This window comes from Rattus norvegicus, chromosome 2, assembly GCF_036323735.1.
Source record: "Rattus norvegicus strain BN/NHsdMcwi chromosome 2, GRCr8, whole genome shotgun sequence".
Lineage (NCBI taxonomy): Eukaryota > Metazoa > Chordata > Mammalia > Rodentia > Muridae > Rattus > Rattus norvegicus.
In genome coordinates this window covers 70,355,202-70,372,877 of record NC_086020.1, presented here as the reverse complement: position 1 = coordinate 70,372,877, position 17,676 = coordinate 70,355,202, and the positions used below count along the sequence as shown (strand labels likewise).

Here is a 17,676-nt window from a genome sequence, read left to right as displayed (position 1 = left end):
TTGGAAGATGGGCAAAGATGTTTAATCCTTCCAAACTAGCCATTGTTTAAAACCCCTTTCTGATTTTTCACCATTTCTTCACCTTACTTTCCCAGTACTCGAGGACTAACTTGACATGCTTAGACTCTCAGTATCATACCGCCGCCCCAAACTAAGTTACAACTGGCTCATTCTAGTTACTTTAGTCATATGCCAGGAACAATTTCTCATAGCCATACCCCTTACAGTTCACTATCTGTTTTGAGTGCAATGCAAAGATCTATACAGAATATGTGTTTAGAACAGTACAAACCTATAAAGACTCAATATGACTGAATTCAAATTATCACACAAATGAACAAAATGTCCCCATTAATGATCTACTTTAAAGCATAAATCATTTCCATTTCAGATGTGCTTTGCCAATGCCCCTTTAAATTATTTCAGAATCTGTGAGCTTCCACATAAAAATGTATCAGCATTGGCTACTCATTATTGATAATATGGTATTCACCACCAAATCATCCATCAAGAATTTTTAACTACTGGAATCCAGGCTATATGCCAAAGTTATAATTTTATAAGTGGAGGATGATGTCAGTGGATCAAACAAGTTACAGACAATTATTTTAAATAACAAAATCAGGAGGCTGAGAAAGCATATTTCAGAATTTCTCTAATAAAAATGGTTTTATAGCTGGGCAGTGGTGGCACATGACTTTACCTCCAGCACACAGGAGGCAGAGGCAGGCACATCTTTGAGTTCAAGGCCAGCCTGGTCTACAATGTGTTTCCAATACAGTCAAGGCTAAGCAGAAAAATAATCTATCTCAAAAAACCCATGCTTTTATTTTAAAGGGGACAAGAGAAGTGTTCGGTGGTGCAGCAGTAAGAAAAAAATGTGACTTTGGGTATTTCTATGGTTCCTTAAACTTTCAATATTGATTAACTGTAAAATGAAAAACTATAATATACATTTTACCCATATGATACATATATCTCATTATCACACCTTTGCTAAGATGTGAACAGAGTGAGGTAAGTGTTAGAGTTGCAGAAAACAGCAAGAATAACTCACGCTCTGAGAGAAAGAACATTGAAAATGATGACGCACGTGCACACACATGTACACACACACACACACACACACATATATACAAAATCACGAGCACTCAAATGTCTCAAGGATGAAAATGACTAACAGCAGGAAGAAGTTATAAGTAAACAGGTATGACTCTTTGGAAGCCACAAGGACTCTTCATGTGTAGATCTCAAAGATCGTCATGAAATAACATTTAAGGCCTACTTGTTTACATATAAATCTTAGCAAGAAGGATTCTGGGATAAAGTGACCACACTAATAAAAGGAAAGAGATGAAAATAGTTAAAATGGTAAAGGCCGGTCCCCTAAGAGCTAAAAACTAATATAACCTGGGGTATATTAATTACAAGAGAGCCACAGAAGAAGACGAATTTGAAATTCCCAAGCAAGCAGTAATCATGCCAGTAATACACAATACATGTGTGCAGTCACAAAAAGCCCTTCCCAGGGGGTTTTAGAAGAGGTGTTTACAATTCTTATGGCTTGCTCAGGGTGTGTCTGTTTCATTATCCCACCTTGCAGATGATAAAACTGAAGTCTGCCTAAAGTGAGCACCTTAGTCAAGATTCCCATGCTCACCCTTGGTGTCACTGGTGAAGGGGTTATGCCCTTATAGCAGGCAGAGTAAACTGATCTAAAAAATAATTTGAGATGAGGTGGGGAAGAGGCGTGGAGCTAGCCTCATCCACACAGCATCCACACAGCCTTTTGTGCTTAGTCTCTTCCACAGTGTCTATCAGTCTCTGTACATTCACATGGTGTCATAATTGGGTTCTCGTGTCTCTTGCAGAGTCATGGATTATTTCTGTGGTGTGGACTGAGAAACAAAAAGAAGGCACCATCCCTTTTAGTAGAGATGAGATTGGAATGATATGGGACAAATATTTATATTGGAGAGAGAGAAAGGAGTTAAGAGTGTATGCGTTTGTACCAGTCTCTGAAAATGGTGTGTGACAAAGAATGCTCTCAGAGAAAGCTAATAAGGTAAATTCCCTTCCTGTAGTTAGCTATTTTGATCAAGCACACTTTAAGGGGAAAAGCTCGGAGCAGAAAATTTTATTTAGCATTTTGAAGTTGTGTTTTGTTGTTGTTATTGTTCTTTTCCTCACTCAAAGAGTTGTTGATCTTCATATTCTTTCTATCTATATTTGTGGTTATCAATTTTCTAACTGCTTTTTTAAAAAAACCAATGACATTACCTTAATCACCAATATTAAATGGAGCTATGACATCATCAATTCTTTGCACTTAAATTTGACCATTCCTAAGGTGTAAAAACGGCATTTTCTTTCTATGTTGTTTTGAGAATTCAAGTAAATATATACTCACTTGAAATAATACTATGTCTCTATCATTACACAGAAAAAAAGCTAGCAGACTCTTGACAATATAAACAAATCAATAGTAATATCTTTAGAATAGAAGCAGTTTTGTTGATAGAAAGTGTGTGGATCAACGGGAATGAAGTAATCGCTGTTTGCAGTCTGTCATTTGGCCTGAGCATGAGAAATCATACATTCCGACACTTGTTTACATCACAAGGCTGTCAGGAAGGCTGAAGCAGAGGGAGAGAAACTTTGTAACAGCAATGAAAAGCCTACGGTTTTAACACCTTCCAGGGAAATGATGTGCATAAGCCTTGTCGAGACTTAAACGGACACTTTGGTTCCCACTGAAGTCTGTTCTGTTGATGAAGACAAATGGTCTCCATGCTGCAGAGAGAGCTCATTCCTAATGGTTCCCTTGCACCCTGTAAGTTGGACTAAGTTATGCACTGTCCAATCTTAAAATAGAAGTTTTATGATTGTGAACATATTTAAAACATCATATGAATGTATAGAGAGTGATAGAATTCTAGCTGGCGCTCCATCCATGAACACTTGAGAAATGGGTATCCTTTGATCCTCATGTACTGCTATGTGCTGTGGATAAAACAATGGATTCTGATTAAGCTTAATATTTAGATACCAAAGTAAATTATTAAAGGTTCATAGTCAAAATGGCAGTCGATCTTGCAAATTTAAATAGTCCAGTTCCCAGCATGTAGCTGTAGTATTTTTAAAAACATGTCTCATAAAAATCAGAAGATCTTCCAAGAATCACATTCAATGCAAATAGATGTAAAAGAAAGTTGATATTTGATATATATGTATATATGTGTACACACACACACACACACACACACACACACACACACACACACACACACTGCTCCAAGAAAATAAAAACTGGTATAGTATTTGCTAAAAAGTGAAGCATTGCGATTTTCCTGTCTGAAATGAGTGAGCCCAGCGAAAATGGCACGCACTGTTTTGACACTCCTAATCCCTATGGCTAACAATCCTTTCTCTGCTCTGATGTCTTAAAAACCAAAGGAGAATTTGCACTGAAAAACTTTAGATACTTAAGGTATGTTTTCTGCTTAATTTTAGGTGTAAAATTAAATTATCTCTTAATTTAAAAGTTCTGCTGCATTGAAAAATGTTATAATCGAGAATCATCCACATCTAATCTCTATTTATAGTCCTTAACATGAATCCAGACCTTTCTCAAAACTGTGAAGAACTTTCTTAACCTAAAAAAGTCTTAAACAAGGACCTTACGCTAATTAGCACAGAATGACCACTAGGTGGCCCCAAACACCAATATGTGTCACTCAGAATATGAATGGAAATTTGCCAAAGGTATTAGCTGCAATTTACCTCATAAATGGGTCAAGACTTCAAGGAATGTGAACTCAGCTCAGCCCCCTGTGATCATTTTCATATCTAAATGTGTGTTTCTAAACTAAATACACTCAGGAAAACCCATCAAATACTAGCACACCTTTACAAGGTTTGAAGGATATTGTCAGTTTTCATAGCTAAACGTTCAATTATAATTGTTTTCTCAACGTTTTTATAACTCCTCCAGTAATATCCCCAATTTTCTCCTCATTTTTCTTTTCAATTAAATGAAAGGAAAATATATGCAAGCTAATGAACGTTGTCGCTGGTATGATTAAAGAATTCTGTAACTAATGAGAGAGCATGTCTAATTGTCTAGCCTTGAGAGGCCTATTAATCAAGTATACTTAGGTGGTCGAGTACACTAGCATTAAAATGTATATGGTCTTTCAGATTAGCCTCCTTACTCAATCGCTGTGAAGCTGACTCAGTCAGCCAAACGTGAAAGAGAGGCTGTGGATAGAAATGCTGCTGAATAGGCACAGGGTTAACAAGGACCAAGCAGTCAAGCTTTGATTAAATAAATAACACCGCATTAGATGCCACATGTGAGTGTAGAACCATGACACACACACACAAAAGAGAGAGACAACTTTACTGTGCTCACGAATTTACCTCTGTCACACATGTTGGCAATGTTTGTTGTTGCTTTCGTTATTTTACAAACTGGCAGAGGGAAGATTGTCCTTTAACTCTATGAGTTTTGTTGAAGTTGTAGTTTGTTTCTGATTTACTTTTTGTGTTTGTTTGTTTGTTTGTTTGTTTGTTTGTTTGAGCTAGTCAGGGCTGGAGTTGAGTTTTTAATCCTGATTCAGTCACTCTGAGGTTATAGGTGTGAGGCACCAGGCTCAACCCAAGTGTGAGTTTGTAAACTAAATGTAAGACTTTTTCTTGGGCTTACAAACAGGAGCCCAGTGTGAATGCCTTCCAAAAGGCCCAACAAGCAGTAGAAAGAATCAGATGCAGATACTTACAGCCAACCAATGGACTGAAGCTGCTGACTCCTGTGGTTGAATTAGAGAAAAGACAGAAGAAGCTGGAGAGGAGGGTGACCCTATAGGAAGACCAGCAGCCTCAACTAACCTGGACCCCCAAGAGATTGCTCAGACACTGAGCCACCAAGCAGGCAGCATACACAAGCTGATATGAGGCCCCCAACACATGTACAGCAGAGGACACCTGAGTCTTGACTCATTGAGAGAAGATGCACCTAACACTCAAGAGACTTAAAGCCCCAGGGAGTGGGAAGACTGGAAGGGTGGTGGTGAGGGTCTCAGGTAGGAACATCCTTCTGGAGACAGGGGGCTAAGGTATGGGCTGTGAAACAGTCAGAGAACAAACCTGGAGGGAGAAAATGATTGGACTATATAAAAGATTAAAGAATTAAGAGAAAGAAAGAAAGGAAGGAGGAAGGAAGGAAAGAAAGAAGGGAAGGAAGAAAGGGTAACTAATAGATGAAAAAGGATTTAAGTGTTGAAAAACAAAGGCTGATGATTCTATTTTGAAAATCTAATTTCATAAGCAAAGTCATTTGTGTGTTTTAATTTGTCCTTCAAAATGAGAGGGGAAAGTCTAGAAACAGTGACTTATCGGACTGCTCTTTGTATCACCTTGAATGAATGGGTGGTCAGAATGGATTATCCAAGTAAAACCTGTTAAATTTTTCACATTTTTGGCACAGGTTCTATTTCTTCAACCAACAACCTCATGAACCTAATCTGGGAAATAAGTAGCTGAGCGACCTTTCAGCTTATCCTTCTGATTTCAAAGTTATTCTTGAGATTTATAGGTATCCCAACTTTAATGGAATTATTCCTTTAATGCACTGCCTCTGTTCATCACTCTTCCTAATTCTCATTACTCTGACCTCAGAAAAGGAGAATCTGCTAAAGGAATCATTATTCTGGAATAAAAATGGCTAATGTTTCACCTCAGTGAGTTTATGTGGCTTACAGAACACAAAACTCTTCGAGGCCTCCTCTATAATGCTTTCCCCTTTTCTATGCCCACTTCAGGTTTTTCATATCCTTTTCAAAATTCATATCCATTACTCCCCTGGTTTCTGCAAGGACCATCAGAGAATGCAATTGAAGTTTCCACGTTTCACTCAACTCTTTACGGGCTGACATTTTCCTAATCATGGGGGAATGGATATATTTATATTTCTTAAGTATAGAGCTCTCTCCGGGTAGGATAATAGATTGAATAAGACATTTCTAATTAAAATATGTAAGCAAACTATGTCTTTGGAAATTCTGTTTCGAACTCCCATTGTTGAGAAAGGTGTTAGAATGGAAACTGGTGCTGTTGATGAAAGGCCAATACTAGAATCCAAACAGCAGGATTGTTTCAGTTCTGCTCAAGTCCATTATTATCACTTTACATCAGTTAAAATATTTTTAAATTTTAAATCTAAAAATTCAAATCCACGAAGGTGATCTGTTAAGGTAAAAATAAATAATCCTCAATACTAATGAAAAAAACCATAAGCTACATGAACTTACATTAACTAATTGTGCCAATGAGAATAATATTTATCAATAATTATTAAAGCCAATACTACAACCTAAACTGGGTGTTAGCTTAAGTTTGCTACAGTTATAGGTTTATGCTAATTGTTTCTATTAATCACAACCATTGCCGTACTACAAAAAGTACACCTATTAACCCCATTTAACAGAAGAAAGAGCTTCCAATGATATTAAATATTAAGTATATGATAAGTGGTCCAGTTACAATTTTAATTCAGACAGACTGGTGCCATGCTCCTTGCTTTTATCCATTAAAGGTCAGTGGAAGAATACTTAGGTTAAGGTCATTACATTTCCTAACAAAGAGTCTCAATGTTTCCGACTTGCAGCTTCCTTCCTGCACAGTGTCCTTATTAAGATCACCCTCCTCGGTTTGTGTACAGGAGGGCTTTCTCACAGGAACTAAGTACGCAGCTTTCCAGTATGTGAGGGTATGCGAACTCCTATTAGCCATTTTTAGTGATGGCACTTTGGAGTGTAGTTTGCCCTCATGTACATTTATTTCCTGTACACTTCTCTGGTATGGACCATTAGTCTCAGCATTGTACTGTCATTTTATTCCACAGAGCGCCCTGTACCTGCAAGGTGAAAATCGGCTGCTACAGATCTAAGAGCAGCATAGATCAGCCACCGAGGGCCTGCTGCAGAGGCACAGATGAACGGTCCAGGCTTGAGTCGCCATCAAAAGAAACTGAGGTAATCGGAAATGTGATTTGAAAAAAACAGGTATTTCACTCTGATATTTTCTTAAAACAGGTGATGCAGCTTTCTGTACAATGAAAAGGTTTAATAAAGGGACACTTAAAGGCACATCTCATGCAGTTGAAATGTACCTATAGTTTACCAGTTATCAAAACTTCAATAGGATAATATCATGTAATAACTCATATAACACCCCTCTGTAGCATGTGTCAATCATCAACCACACCCTACCCTCTCTCTTCCTGATATTTATCCTACGACTCAGTCTAAGTTGACATTTACTAGGGAGCTAAGGAATACTTGCTGAGTGAATGAGTGAATGAAATTAATTGCTATGTAATTTCTTTAGTATCTATGTAATTGACAGTCAAGATGAAGATTAGTTGGGAATAATGATACCTGCCTATAATCTCAGCTTGAATGGATGTTGAGCCAAAAGTATGATATGTTCTGTCCAGCACAGGATATACAGAGAGATCATTCGGGTTAGGAGGGCTAGGAAGCAGTGACCACTATAAGGACAACTGCATTAGAAAAGGACTGCTTGATTTCATGCTAATTTCACAAGTAACTCCTGAAAGTGGTATATGTCAAAGGACCATACAGATATTTCTATTATAGACCTGTCTTATTCATGGTTTCTATTCCTGCCCAAACATTATGACCAAGAAGCAAGCTGGAGAGGAAACAGTTTATTCAGCTTACACTTCCACATTGCTGTTCATCATCAAAGGAAGTCAGGACTGGAGTTCACACAGGGCAGGAAGCAGGAGCTAATGCAGAGGCCACGGCAGCTGTTAACTTACTGGCTTGCTTCCCCTGGTTTGCTCAGCTTGCTTTCTTATAGAACCCAAGACTAACAGCTCAGGGATGGCACAACACACAAGGGATTGGGTCCTCCCCTCTTGATCACTAATAGAAAAAAAATGCCTTACAGCTGGATTTCTTGGAGTTATTTCCTCAAGAGAGGGTCCTTTCTCCGTGGTAACTCCAGCTTGTGTCAGGTTGACACAAAAAAACAGCCAGTACAAGACCTTTTAATTATTAATGTTTCACAGTCTTTTGAAAATTCTGTCTCTTTAGCTATGACACAAAGTTGGTGGCTCATTTTCTTTCTCCAAAGGCATGAACTGTTGCTCATGGATGCAAAGAAAATATGACCAATCATTACACACACTCTAAGAAAGCATATAAATTTGGAAGACATAAATCAACAACAAACAAATCCTAAAGCATGTTCAGTACATGAGAGCATAACCATCAAAAAATAATTAAGTTGATACCATAATATTACACTACTTACAATTATTAAAAATGGAAAACATTAATAAAGTATTACCATGGGACAAGAGGACGACTTATCTGTAAAATGCCATTAATTTACATAATGTGGAAGGCTCTTCTCATTTATACCTTTTTCTTTCTTGACCTTCTAGAAACAAACTGAATCTAACCTCTCCCTCTAAAGTTAGGTTAACATCTTGTCTATGATCTAACTCATTCTGGTTCCTATTCATATAACTTCATGACTCCTGTAGGCTTGATTCCAGATTTAAACCTCATGATATTGGATGACTTTAAGAAAAAAAACAGAATTTTATATTCATAATGTGCATATATTAAGTAATCTATGCATGCATATGCACAGAAGTGATCAATGATGTGAGTATATATGTATATATAAATGTATATTTTCCAGCATTCTTGAACACCGTTTGGTGTTTGGCCTTTGGGGAAGTGATATGTGTATATACATGTGCTCTCAGCAGTCCCTGTAAGTGGATATGTGTGTGCTTGTTATGTCTATTCCCAAATATTTGTGTCTATTGCCAAGTTAGTGAAGGTTTAAAAATGATAAAGTATTATGTAGCACTATTTACTTATAGTCAAAATTCAAAACATATGTTTTACAGAGCACAGTAGCAGAAAAGTTTTTCAGGGATTGTGGGTGTCTTTCTTCTTTCCTCTCTTTCTTTCCTTCTCTCCCTCTTTCTCTTTCTTTCTTTCTTTCTGCTTTTTGGGTTTTTTTTGTTTGTTTTGTTTGTTTTGTTTTTGTTTTCTGACTATGCAGCAAAAAATTGAGGTCAGTAAAGGTGAAAATCAGGTACTTAGTGTAAGACTTAAACGGAAACTCAATACTCCTCATGCAATAGTAAAATTTAATAATAATAATAATAATAATAATAATAATGATAATAATGTTCAATGCACAATCTGGAGGCACAGGAGAAGTAGAAGAATCTACACAATTCAAAGCCAAAATTCTATACATAGTGAATTCCAGGAAATCAACAGCTACATATTAACACTTCTCCCACATTCAAACTCCAACCACAACCACAACACCACACACACACACACACACACACACACACACACACACACACGAAAGACAGAAAACATGAAAGAAAAATACAGAAACAAACAAAAATAGAAAGAGGGAAAGGGTTTTGACTTAAGATTCACTGTGCAAGTTTTCTTTCAAATCATAAGCAAAAACATAGTTAAGGTGAAGAAATAAATATTCATTCCCCCAAAAGAATGAATTCCAACCACAGCACCTATGATTTCACAATGATTGAGCAACATGCACAAAATCTATAGAGGCTCAAGCCTTACAAAGTCACAGTAGCTAGGGCGTCAAAATGTTCCCCAAGAGCTGAAGGCCTGCTGGCAACTGATAAATGCTTGGAAGGAGAAGTCAGTTTTCTTCAAGGTGCACAGTCCGGTAGGCCCAAACCTATTTTGAGGCCATTATAAATTGGATCCCATACTTTTCAGAAGGAAAAAAATAGAGAATAGGAAACTGGGTTGGGAGGAAAGTAGGATGAGTGTGGGAAAAATTGGGAGGGGGATATGAATACAATCAAAATACATCGTATGTCTTCATCCATTATCAAAGAAACCTCTCTTTCCAGCAAACCACAACTGGATATAATACATAGATCAACAGATCATGGAAGCCCCACCAGGCAAAGGCGACATCTACACAAGTCTCACGGAACACTGTGGAAAAGGGGGTCTGAGAAATGCAAGAGTCAGAACCTAGGAGTTCAGCTGGGAAACTGTCTGTCTCTGAAATGACTACATCAATAACACAAGCACAATGGACATGCTATCACAGTCGAAGCAGGACATTTTAAAGGCTATCACCCCTGGACAGATGAGTGCAGAAAGAATTACCTTCTCTTAGGGAAGAGCAGCCTTCCTGGTTGTTCAATGCAGTGGTCAGCTCTGAAACCATGTACACACAGGCAACAATACACTCAGCGAGCACTTTTGCATAGACATGTACTTAAACCTGCAAACAGCAAATCTTGCATATAGATGTATATATGTATGCATGCGAGAATAATAATCCAAAAAAAAATGCTATCAACTTGAGAGTAGGAAGCATTGGAGGGGCTCCAGGGAGGATGGCTGAGAGGTGTGGAGGGAGGGAACATAGAGAAGAAAGTGATTTAATTCTATTTCTACGTTTTCAATACATTGTATAAAATTTTAAACAGATTAGTAAAATTGTTATTTTCCCAAAAGAAAGAAATCATTCCAAATTGTGGCACAGAAATTTACCTAGTGGATAAAGGGGATTTCAGGAGAGAGAGCCTTCGTTCATTTTCCCAGAACCTACATGGTGAAAGGAGAATTTCCTCTTGCAAGTGGTCCTCGGACCCTCCACATAAGTGCATGCCCTGCATGGCACACACACACACACACACACACACACACACACACACACACGAGTGCACCAATACATGGTAACTAAATAAATGTAACATAAAAATAAAAAAAATAAACTCAAGAAAAAATCCTTCGTTGGAGATAGGAAGATTAGAAGTTGAAGGTCATCCTTGGCCACACACTCAGTTGTAAGCCAGCACTGGCTGCCTGCCTGAACCTAAATAGGAAATCCTTTCCATTAAATTCTAGTGATCCAAAAGTCTCCTTTACAAAGTTTCCTTTAGAAAACTACAGGCCGAAAACTCTTATCTCTGGGTGGTGGCTTCCACTGTAGATACCATTCATACTAGAAACTTAATATGGTTCAAAACTAGGAGAGAGGAATAAACTTCAACTTACACTTGAAGAATAAGTGAAAAGTAACGATGAAAAGGTTTCACCTGACTGTACTAATGGTTAGACAATGTGTCCTGATATTTTTGAATGGTGGATATCATCTTTCCTTTACATCATTGCTAAGCAATAAATGCCACTCTTAAACACGTTAAAGTCTTTGTTTTTAATTTTAGTAAGAATTGGTTTAAACCAATTGAGCTAAACATTGTAAAATTTGAATAGTTTTTTTTAACTGAAGACAATGTGCAAAGCTGTTAAAGATTATCTTTAGAAGGCAGTTCTCTTGAAATACCATGGTGCATCATTTGAATTTGAAAGATAAGTCAATATTTTTAGAAATATTTATTACTTTTAAAAATTCAATCACCCATACTGCTAAAAGTGAAAGTGTATTTCCCTTAATTTTTACTTTTAATGAACAACTAGGGTAAAAAGATCTCTTTCAGTGTTCAAATGTTTCCATCTTGAGTGTCATTGTATGTGTATGGGTGGGTGTTTTACATGCACCTGTGTCTATGGAACAGTTGATCACCTGGTGCCTTCAGAGGAAGTAGTGATGTTGGATGTCCTAGAAATCCTGGAATCAGAACTACTGACTGTTGTGAGCTCTCATGATATGTGGGGGCTGGAAATGGAGCCTGGGTCTTCTGGAAGAGCATGCAGAGTTACTAACCATTGAGACATCTTTCCAGCTTATGTTGCAACTGCATGTGGTAGCTTATACTTGTAACCACAGCAAAAGGGAGATGAAGTCCATGAGATGGTCTCAAGATGACAGAAAGTAATTAGTCAAATAGGTAAATAATTAACTAAATGTAATAATGGTGTTTACAGAGCTTTTGTTAGGATTTTACACAAAAAATGGGCTCAGCACTTAAATGACCTAAGATGATCTATTCGGAGAGTTGTATCAAAATTTTCAACATTTACCCAGGCTGCATTAACACTTTAGGGAACCACCAGAATAACTCATGTTAAAATATTTACTTCATTCAACGTGTTCATTATTTTAGCTTGTCACGAATTCTGCTTAACCTGCTTGTTGCTCTGTTTTCTTTCCAGTGTTTCCACCAGGAGCTCTGAGGAGCAATGGCAGTCCTTTATGTGACAATACGGGCACAGAGCTTCCTCCCTACCCATGAGTTTCATTTCTGAGGTTAGCAACTGGCATATTTGTTTCTCATAGCAGAAGAGGAGCAACACGTCTAATGGAATAGCGCTTTCTGGAAGCGCACAATTTGTGTTTGATTTATTTTTAAAAATCAGAGCTCTGTCAAACCACTTCAGGATTCTCTCTCACACTAAATCAACACAGCCTCATAATCAATAACTGATGGGCCGGGAATCATAATTCATGACTGTGCAGCCTCCATTCTGATTATTTGCAGAAGCCTCTCTGTTAATGGAAGCTGAATTTCTCAGCAAACTGCCCTGGTGCCAGTTTCAAAGCCTCAGAAACCTCCAGGCCACAAGGATTGCTTTCAGTTTCCAGGACATGCTCTGCTCACCAGGGGTGTCTAGCATATACCATGTTCACAGTGAGGCAGAGAATCCAATCTATGGTGCAGTAAGTGCGAGAATACTAGTCATGAGACTCCCAAGAGGTAGTGGGTATAAGGTAGAATGCAAATGGACATTTGTGCTCATCAGAAAAGGGGAGAAGAGGGTGTGAAGGAGGAGGGAGAGCAGACGGGTGGGGAGAGAAGAAGGGAGGGAGGGAGCAAAGAAGAAAGAGGGGAAGGAATTGTTCTGCTAAATCTATGAAGATCAGCAATGCTCTGAAGTGTTTAGACATGTCATTTAGTGCTGGATTTCCTGTTGAGAGACAATGTTGTATTGCGTCTTCCAGCCTACTGCTGCATCCTGTCCTGAAGCCTGAAATGTCATTTAATGTTCATTTATAAAGCTGCAGCATATAGAGGTTGCTTTCTCAAATAAATAAAGGAATAAAGACGGAGCACTGAAATCACACAATGCTAAAGTGCTTCATGGTGCTACTAAAAACTCCTTATGAATCTCTAGGCTGCAAGAGATTCCTACAGGAAGTCATCTCACCCTCCCACAAGCAGGTATTGTATCCTAGGAATGTAGCCCCCGACATGTTGCAGGCTGGGGTTTGATTCTACTCATTCATATACATTGCACAGTTTTCTCTTTTAAAAAGTCTCCTTCCAGAATGCTTGAAGCTTAACAGAATGTACTTTGTAAGAGAGAGACTGATACATCACTCATTCAGCTACAAAGAAACAGAACAAAAATATAAAGGAATCTCTGAGAATAAATGACATCCAGAAAAAAAAATACTTACGCAGAAGCCCATCTTTCTCTGAGAAGTTGCATTGATAAGCAAACAATTAAGCAAAAGTTGTATTAAGAAATGACGTTTAAGACCTCGCATATTACTGCTAACATCTCACTATAGAACTTCCACAGAATTCTGTCACTTTAAAGTGACAGCCCTGATTTTTCTACCTTGTGTGGGTGAGAGTTACTTGGGCTTTGCGGTGGTGAGAAAGGCTTGTGGCCTTCTGCCTTAGGCTCCCACCCTGCTAGGAAAGACAACTGGTTTAAAATGTCTCAAGGGCTCAGAGGCAAAATGTCAAGTAAAGAATGAATGGAATCTATCACTGAGTCAGAAATGAGGACCAGGGTGACCCCTAAGCAGATCTCACCATTATAGAAAGAGGCATCGCTTGCTGACAGAAAAACAAAAACGGTGAGCTTATTCGTTTGAAAGCAATAAAATATTAGAAGTCCATTCTGTGACCATCACACAAGGGCTGTACAGACAAACACAGAGAGATATTTCTGCTATATATAGTCTAGGCTGTTGTCTAGATGAACTCAATGACCTGACTGTTGTGTAAATCAGTAGAGAGTTCCCTATGTCAACGTTCGTCTCTTGATTTTGTACTTTTCTTTAATAATTTCCTCTTATTCGATTTTCACAATAGTTAGTATACATGGTACTTGAAGCCATGTTTGTCAGCTTCATCACTGCGAGACCAAATAGGTAATCCTTCTGGTGACTTGTTCTTGGACTTTGGTCCACTTCATTACAATCAAATACATACTTCCTTCTTTCTTGAGAAATGGCACTTTTGACAATATTTTAAATCAATTGAAAAGCAGTTATCAAAAATGGGGTAGAAATTGAGAAATAAAAGACGTGAAATAAATTGCCTATAATTAGCAAAAACAAAAGGTATTTCTGTTTCTCTATTTGTACTTCCTTCTATTCTGTACCTGCTTGTGATATGACATCAGCAGGGGTTGACTTCTATTATACAAATATGCTCTCCAAGACCGAGGTCTACACTCGGGGAGTTGAGTGTGTAGCCCTGATCCGTATTAATGGCTTCCTGTGTCTTCTGAAGACTCCTAGTTAGAACACTTAACCGATACATGCTTCACAGCTGCTGAATCAGCATGCTCAGTCCAACGCTGTGCCTGTGCTGCCGCCTAGTGGAGACATGTGGTATAAAATGACATACTCCTGGAGGATGTGGTGCCGGATCTCTTACTGCAAAGTAGGTTTATTGACCCAGGAAACAGCTATGTGACAAGAAATCTGCCAGATCTATACAGTTTGCCTTCGCTATTTGTGTATATGGGAAAGCAAATAACAGTCAAGAACTTCACCTTGTAGTCTGTTCAGAATTTCACGGGTTTTTTTTTTTTTTTTCTGTTAACCTTTTCACTTTCACAAATTACAATTCTAGCTAGGAAAACTATACATTTATTTATATGTTTTTCGTATTCCATGAGCTCTCTTAATTATGTGCCAGTTTTCCAGAGCTGTCTATCTTTCCAGACAGAAAATCTTTCTTTTCACCAAGAATATCCCAGTATAGGTTAAAAAAAAAAAAAAATCTGACATAAAGCTTTGAATTCCAAGTGCTTCTTGGTGAACAGTGATTTTTTTCTTTTTATATAAAGATCAAAGCGTCTCACCTGGAGCATTAATCAAGCACCTGGTAATTTAACCATTAATTTCTTCTATGCATAGGTAGATGGGTTCACACAGTTCCCATTTGGTTTTCCCAATTCCCTACCAGCTCCTACACACACACACACACACATACACACACACACACACACACAGAGTCCCCAACCACCCCCACCCCAACATCACAATGTATGTCATCCCATTCTTTGAAGTCAGAGAAAACATATGTAATCACCACTGAAGTCAATTTGTTAACTGCCAGTATTTGAAACCAAAGGAGTGTCTGGTTTAAGGCAGGCAGACAGTGAGTCAGACTTTAAAAACATAGTCAAAAAAAAAAAAAGAAAAGAAAAGAAAGAAAGAAAAGGAAGCAATCCTTTACCTTTTTACCCTTGGGATGCTTTGCAATTGACGTGCCCCTCAGCCACATGCACAGGCTGTTCACATTGGCTCACTTTTCAATCCATTCGCTCCTCTCTGGCCAAATAAACCAGCATTTCCTCTTGCACTGCACATGGAATACATATGTGCCCCACTTACCACCCCAGGGTGCAGATTACCCATGCAACTTATCATTTCCCATTTCTCTAGAGCACAGGCTCTCTTTTCCTTCCTCACTGTAACTAAAAATGAACATACAGCTCTGACAATGACATAATGTTTTCATGAAAGTTCCACTAATTAAAAATCCTCACCATACCAGACCTAAAAAAAAATGAGCACACTCTTGCCAAGTGCTATTCACCACAGTGAAGCTCTTGTAACTACGTTTTAAAAGAAAGGCAGAGAGGGGGATGGTGGAGAGAGGGAGAGGGAGAGAGAGAGAGAGAGACTCCTAACATATGCATTGAAGTATAACAGTTGTCAGCAGCATCACAGGGACAGATTATTTTTAAAATAGATTTTTTTTCAAGAGAAAAAAATTAGAGGAAGAAAGAGGCATCTCCAAAGAAAAGCTGAGAAGTAAGGCATGTGCCGCTTTGGATAATAGAAGCTTTTACTGGAATGAAGGACCAAAAATTGTAGGAAAGAGATCTGCTTTTTTGAAAGCAAGAGATGATAGGTCAGTTTTAAAATGATGTTTGTCTTTGATTATACCTATAGCCTCTCCCCTTTCCATAGTAAAGAGATACTTGGTTTTTATTGTGGTGGCATGAAAACACTTGCAGACTCTGGCCCATGCGTACAGTGCTATAATAGTTACTTGTTGAGGACATTCATTTAGACTTGCCAGCATGCTGCATTAATTTAACACCACATAAAATATGGATTTTAATGCAGCAGAGACAATAAATGCTGCAACTGCTGACTGCGTGCATTTACTCCCCCTACCCCCTTTAATTTAATTGTACCCCCTGACACTTCGGACTCATATAAAAGGTGAACATAGGAATTGTACCCATCCTGTTTCTGATGAATGTCAATCGACTGTCTTCGTGGAGATGCTTAGTGACCACTGACAGCTTCAAGGCATCTGTCCTCTGACTGTCATTTCTCTCTAGACTGAAGGGATAACGAACTGTGACCAGGGGTAAGTGAGGAGTGAATCCGTTCATATGGAATGCAAAGTAATGTTAGCTGATGTTAGAGTTCACAGCCAACAGTGTTTACCTGCTAAGCTGACATTTGAAACAGAGGTAAACAGGAATGAGCATGACTAATTACACTCCGAAAACATTTTCAGCAATTGCTCTGAATGAATGAATTCGGAAACTCCACTCTGAAGACCCCCGTACTGTTGAACATAATATATTATTTATCCGGCTTCCTATTACCTACATTGAAAGCAGTTGTTCCTGGAAACTCATCAAGAAGAGTTGCATGCTCATTTGTTTATTAAAAGGTAAAGATTTTTGGCATAATTGCTCGTATAACTTAAAAAAAAAAAAAGCAGAAACATATTTACCCCGATATCTCCCACCAGCAAGGGAAGAAAAGGCAAGACCTTAAAGGAGTTAAAAGACAAGAGGTGAATTCTTCCTACCTTGTTTCATCAGCTTCTGGAAAACGGAAGTTGGTTCCAGCCAAATAACCCTGAAGAGACTGTCACCCTGTCCCCTTTTTGTTTGTTTTCTGCTGTTATTTTCTCTCACTGATTCTACTTCGGTCTAACTCAAGCTTTCTCTCAGCGTCACTTTTAACTCTGGACCGCAGGGAACCAAAGAAAACGGGGGTTGGGGGGGCGAAGTCTCTCTCTGATTGGCTTTCATTCAGTGGTTCTGATTAAGGGAGGGGGGAAAAGGAGAGGGTGGGGGGGAAAGCCGTTCCTCACAAGGAGAGAAAGGTTCTGCTGATGGAGCTGCAGCACTCGCCATGAGAAGGTTAGAGACTGGAAGTGCCGGCTCCTGCCAGCACACAGCGATTTGCAAGTGAATGCGAGGGAGCGAGCATCCGAGAGGAGGGCTGCGCATGAAAGGCGTCCCCTCCCCCGCAGGGCAGAAAGAGTCTCTGTTTCCAGCCTAAGGTAATCAGCTCCTTCTAGTCCGCCTGTGTCCTTATAACACAATCCCAGAAACACGGATTCTGCGATTCTGCGATTGCTTCTTGAATTAAAAAAAAATTACTTCTTTGCTCTTTTTTTTCACCCCTCTGGCATGGATGTGCCCGCAC

At 38.6% G+C, this 17,676-nt stretch overlaps 1 protein-coding gene and 1 long non-coding RNA gene across 4 annotated transcripts in view; one reads left to right on the top strand and one right to left on the bottom strand.

Moving 5' to 3' along the window:
* Cdh10 (cadherin 10) overlaps nt 1-17,357 on the bottom strand; it is a 222,360-nt gene extending 205,003 nt beyond the window's left edge. The window contains exon 1 of one of the 3 annotated variants that reach the window (XM_006232080.5): nt 17,051-17,357. The gene's annotated coding sequence lies outside the window, so the exon portion shown is untranslated. The other 2 variants (NM_001168631.1, XM_006232079.5) reach the window with 2 other exon arrangements.
* Nucleotides 17,317-17,676, top strand: part of LOC120100745 (uncharacterized) — an 89,328-nt gene continuing 88,968 nt past the window's right edge. Inside the window, exon 1 of the long non-coding RNA XR_005500740.2 lies at nt 17,317-17,530. This is a non-coding gene — a long non-coding RNA (uncharacterized LOC120100745). The remainder of the gene's footprint in view (nt 17,531-17,676) is intronic.